Source organism: Theobroma cacao, chromosome 4 (genome assembly GCF_053813885.1).
Source record: "Theobroma cacao isolate CCN51 chromosome 4, ASM5381388v1, whole genome shotgun sequence".
Lineage (NCBI taxonomy): Eukaryota > Viridiplantae > Streptophyta > Magnoliopsida > Malvales > Malvaceae > Theobroma > Theobroma cacao.
The window spans coordinates 6,868,463-6,874,355 of record NC_142642.1 but is presented as its reverse complement, the minus strand read 5'-3'; the positions used below and the strand labels follow the sequence as shown (position 1 = coordinate 6,874,355).

The following is a 5,893-nucleotide window of genomic DNA, read 5'->3' as shown; positions in this document are numbered from 1 at the left end:
AATAATTTAAATAAAACCTACTAATTTCTATGCATTACTACAAGAATTAAGCTAAATCACTATCAAAATTAAGATCAAATAACTCTATATCATAGAGTTATCACACCCCTAAACTTAATATTTTGCTAGTCCTCGAGCAAAACATAGAAAAGAAACTAACTTATGAAATCAAATATAGTTAATGAAAACTAAAACAAATATAGTTACTACTACTACTATGTCACGACCCAAATTTCGGGTCATGACAGGCGCAAGGGCCCAATAGACGTAGTCCATTAAGCCCGAGCAAGCCTATCTATCTATTCCACTCATCATTCCATCAAATATTGCTAAGTCACAATTTATAACTTTAAATCAAAATATTGATAGACATTGCTAACTAGTATTGGCATTACTCATTTAAAATATACATATATTATCTACAACATGTATCTCAATAATTTACATCAAGTTTATCTATACATCAAAAAAGAAGACTCGATTTCCAGCGGAGGGACTCGGACGAATGTACAGCTATTGAATGCCGAGACACCTACCAAAAGATGTGTACAAGTCTATAAGGACATCTCATCCTAGTTACCGGCTGCCTCGTGATCTGAAAACATGAAGTTGAAAATGGTGAGTATAAACCCAGTGAGTGAACAAGGAAGGGAACAAGCATACCATAAGGAATCTTTAATGAAATCATGATGCATTCTTTTTCAAAACAATGCAATTTGTTTATATTCTTATTAAAAACCCCTCATCAAGCCCTTAAATGATTAATTATTTGAAAATCATGAACCCATACATAACGAACCATTTGAAGAATGAATGCCTTTCCGCTGTAGCGACGTTGGGCTTTAGTTATTAGTCGAACGAGGGTTTCTCAACTGGCCGAGGATTTCTCACTGAACCTCCTCCCTTTAAACTTAACTCATTTAATCGTTAATGTAGGAAGTCCATGCTCTGATATGGTAGTAAAAAAGTGAAAGATAGGGTAGCAATTGGACAAAATAGGAGACCAAAACAGAAGGTTTTTTGCTGCAGCGAGATTTTTTCTCGCTGCGGTGAAATTGTAACCCAAAAACAGAAGATTTCTCGTTGCAGCGAAATTTCACTGATGAAATAGAGAGTTTTTTGCTGCAGCGAGATTCCTTTTTCGCTACAGCGAGAAGCTACGATGACTATCTTGCTACAGCGAAATACATTCTCGTTGCAGCGAGAACCAATTCTGGTGAAAGTTCTCAAACTCGAGAGTTTCTCGCTGCAGCGAGAATGAATTTCGCTGCAGCGAAAACAGAGCAACTAGAGAAGCGTTTCCCTCACTCAACAAAAAGGCCATCCTGCTAAACCAACAAAATCAACATATAGCACATGAAAATTTCCAAAGTGCAATGTATCAAATTTCTCATATATGTCAATCACATATCACATTCATAAGTTTTCATTTCATAAGTCTAGATATGCATAATTACATAGATAAACATCAACATCATCATAAACACACCCGGCTCATGTACATCCCCCCAAATCGTGCACGTAGCAAGCACCATCGTGTGCATCCCCCCACATCGTGCACAATCAGTGCCATCGTGTACATCCCCCCCACATCGTGCACACGGGCACTATCATCATCCACCTCTCACGCCACCATCATCACCGGCATGTACATCCCTCCACATCATGCACACACACGATTACAATCATTATACACAATATCATTCATCATGCACAACACACACATTTATATATCATCATACTACAATAGTGCATGAATCCATAGCATTCACATATCACAATATAAAACCATTTTGCAAAAGCTTGTTCCCAAGGCACTTGTCTTTATGAAAAACTTGGTAATTCATTCATATGGGTGGCAAATACATTATATTTCCCAAAACAAGTTTTGAAGGTAGTCCACTCACCAATTGATTATAAAGCCTTTAGATGACTCCAATTCCCCTAATTATCCAAATGAGATGATGGGGCTTTCTTAAAACCTAGGATCACATTAGCATAAGCAATAGGTCAATTTACACACTATGACCCCTAAAAGCTATCTCTAAACTAGCTTTCAATTGCCACATTAAATGGCAATTTATGTTCACTATCTTAATCACTAAAAGTAATGAACATAATCAACAATAAACAGCTCATAAAACCCAATTACTAGCCATTTTCTGCAGCTAAAAACCAAGCTTAATTCATCACTTACCCTAAGGCTCCTTTGTAGTCAAATTCTCTTCCAATTGCTTCCAAATCAATTGGGTAACTCTCTCTTTCTCTCTCTAAAACGTCCAACTAGTGAGAGAAAGTATGAAAACCAGATTTTTGAAGGGTTTTAAAGTGAGAGGATGAAAGAATATAAGGGTTTGGAAGAGTACACCAAAAGCATGAAAATTGGAGCTAGAGAGAGAAAGTTATGGAAGCTTGAAGAAAACTCTTATGGAAGAATTGAAGAAATGTGAGAGAGGAGAAGGGAAGAAGAAGACAGCTACTGGAAATTTCAAGAAGCTGCTGGAAATTCAAGATATTTATAGGCCAAATTTATCCATTCCCTTAAAATTACCAATTTGCCCCTCCACCAATTTACTTATTCTCCTCTAATCTTTTATGCAATCTTTTTGCTCTTTTAACACTGGGGCAAGGTCCATAATGGTCTAAACATACTCGGGTTCATAAAAACTTAAAATTTTAACCCGATGTGAAAAATGACCATTTTGCCCCTGTTATGAAAATTGTTGAAACTTCTAGTTTTCTTCGTATTTTCATCAGTAAACATCATTTATGCAGTCTTATACTTATTTAGACCTTAAAATATCGTAAAACTTTCTTTTGGGAGCTTATTAGAGAAAATGACGAAATTACCCCTATATCGTATTATTACATCTATGCTTAGTTACGAGCCTATAGAGGTTGGGGTCTTACATCTATCCTTATTATCATCTTCCTCATTCTTACTTCTAAAAGGATTTTTTTTTTACTACAAAAAGAAAATAAATAAAGATTAATGTAGAGAAATAATAAAAATAAAGATAATTGAAAAGGAAAAACAGGTTTTATTGGGTAATGGACTACCATTTGTTGGTAACCCATATTAAAAGGGGAGGGGGGGAAGGGTTATGGGTAGTGGGTAGTGGGTTGCCCATTGTTGGCAACCCACATCAGGGGGGCCGTGACCTACTCCAGGTGGGCGTCGCAGCCCAAGTTATTATCTTGCTGCTGACTTGTATCTCCTCACCTATTTTCTCTTTTCTTTTTCTCATGGGCTGCCTAAAGGTGGTAGCCCAAAACATGAGGTACGGCTACCCCTAGTGAGCGTTGTGGCCCTCATTTCCCAAAGCTGCGAGGTCGCGGCCACCCTTAGCAAGCGCCGTGGCTTGTGTTGGTCTTGCCCACTAAGCCCCTTCAAATTTTTTTTTTGGAATTTTTTTAAGTGAAGTTTTTTTAAAATGTACCTATAAAAATAAAAGAAAGTGTTAATAATTTAATAATTGAATAAACAAAAACAATTAAAAGAAAATAAAGAAAGTAAGTTAGAGTGTTTGGGTTGCCTTTTAAGAAGCTCTTTTTATAGTCATTGGCTTGACCATGGCACCCCTTCTTGCATTACTTTATAAGGTTCAAGACTTTCTTTATTGACCTTGACTGCTCCGGTAAGCCCATTATAAATTTCGATAACACCATAAGGATGAATTTTTGCCACTTTTAAGGTTTTTCCCCAATATGGTTTAAAATTTCATGGCAAAAGATGGAGTTATGGATCAGAAAATACTACTTGCTGTCCAACCACAAAGTCAAAATGATTGGAAGGTGGTGGTGTTGGTGGTTTTGTCTCAAGAGTTGGCGCTTGCTTCATTGAAAGTGAAGGACTAGGCTTACCTTTACCCTCATTAACTAAATCCATTTTATAGCAACTATCTATATAAAGATACAAAGTTGCATTGAATAAATTAAATACCACTTCCCCCTCTCCAACTCTGAAAGTTATTTTTTCATTCTTCACATCAATAATTGCTTCAGCTATAGCTAATAATGGTCTTCCCAAAATAAGAGAAATTTCAACATCATTTTCAATCTCGAGCACAATGAAGTCCACCGAAATGTACAGATGTCCAACTTTAAGCAAAACATCCTCTATAATCCCAACTGGGTGCTTGATTGTTTTGTCTGCAAATTGCAAGGTAACTATAATAGGTTGTATCTCTTGAAATCCAAGTTTTCTAAAAGTATACAAAGGCATTATTGAAACACTAGCACCCAAATCACTCAAAGCTTTAGAAATTTTAAACTACCAATACTGCAAGGAATAGAAAAACTCCCTGGATCTTTAAGCTTTGGTGGAAGCTTACTCTAGATTATAGCACTGCATTCTTTAGTAAGTGCAATTGTCTCAAACTCTTTCAATTTCCTCTTTTTGATCAGAATGTCTTTCAAGAGTTTAAGATAACTTGGCATTTGTTCTAAAGCTTTAGCAAAATGAATATTAATGTGAAGCTTTTTAAATACCTCAAGAAATCTCTAGAATTGTTTGTCAAGTTTTTGCTTTTGAAAATGTTGAGGAAAAGGTGGTAGAGGTGTGGGAGCAGATTTTAATTGTGATTTTTCTATTGAATTTTCAACAGATTTTTCAACCACAATTTCTTTTTCAGCATCTTTTTCAATTTCTTTCTCATCAGATTGAATTGAAATCTTAGAATTTAAAGCTTTATTACTAACCTCTTTTCCATTGGGAAGAGTGATTGCCATACAATGTTCCTTACCTTCTCTTCTTGGGTTAAGTTCAGTATCACTTGGTAAGATACCATGAGGCCTAGTATCTAAAGCATTAGCAAGTTGACCTACTTGTGTCTCAAGATTTTTAATTGAAGTTGCTTGATTTTGAATGGAGGCATCAGTCCTTGTCATAAATGCATCATTTTTTGTTATGATTGTATTAGTCTTTGTCATGAACTGCACGAACATATCCTCCACTGAAGGCTTTTTCTTTGGCATAGGGGCTCCAGATGGAAATTCAAGAGGAAAGTTTAACTTAGCCGCTGATGAAGACCCTTGGATGTTATTCCATGAAAAATTAGGATGATTCTTCCAACCAGGATTATAAATGTTGGAATAGGGATTGTTTTGTTGCCTATTTCTAACAAATTGACAAGACTCAAAATAGATGGGATAATTTTCATTGGAATGTCCTTCCCCAAAAAATTCATATGTTATAAAGGAGTTCTAGATAGCATTAACACTAAGTTTATCTATTTTCTTTGCGAGAGAAGCCAATTGTGTAGAAATAGTGTTTATAACATCTAATTCATGAATTTCAGCAATTTTTCTTGTACCCAATCTTTCAGATGGCCATTGATAATTATTGGAAGCTATCTCTTCAAGCAAATCATAAGCCTCATCAATGGATTTACTCATGAGTGACCTCTAGCGATAGCATCAATGGTAGTTCTAAAAGGTCTTAGCAAACCATTATAAAAAGTTTGAACTTGCAGCCACTTAGGTAATCCATGGTGAGGACACCTTCTTATCAAATCCTTATACCTTTCCCAAGCCTCATATAATGATTTAGAATGAAATTGCATGAAATAAGTGATATCATTCTGTATCTTTGCTGACTTAGCCGGTGGGAAGAATTTTACTAAGAATTTTTAAGCCAAGTCATCCCAAGTATTAATAAGATCAGCAGGAAGCGAATTTAACCAACTCTTTGCTTTATCAATCAATGAAAAAGGGAAATGCCTCAATCTTATGGCATCATAGTAACACCATTAGCCTTGAATGTATTGTAGATTTTCAGGAATTTTACAATATGAGCATTCAGATTTTCATTAGGCAAACCCCTAAACTGAATAGTAGTCTGAATCATCTGAATGATTGATGGCTTAATTTCAAAGTTGTTGGCTTGAATAAA

At 35.7% G+C, this 5,893-nt stretch overlaps 1 non-coding gene across 1 annotated transcript; it reads left to right on the top strand.

The window, feature by feature from the left end:
* Positions 1-5,484: 5,484 nt before the first annotated feature.
* On the top strand, positions 5,485-5,590 carry LOC148763103 (small nucleolar RNA R71). The gene has a single exon (XR_016026118.1). It is a non-coding gene; the product is annotated as a small nucleolar RNA R71 (small nucleolar RNA).
* The last annotated feature ends 303 nt before the right edge of the window (positions 5,591-5,893 follow it).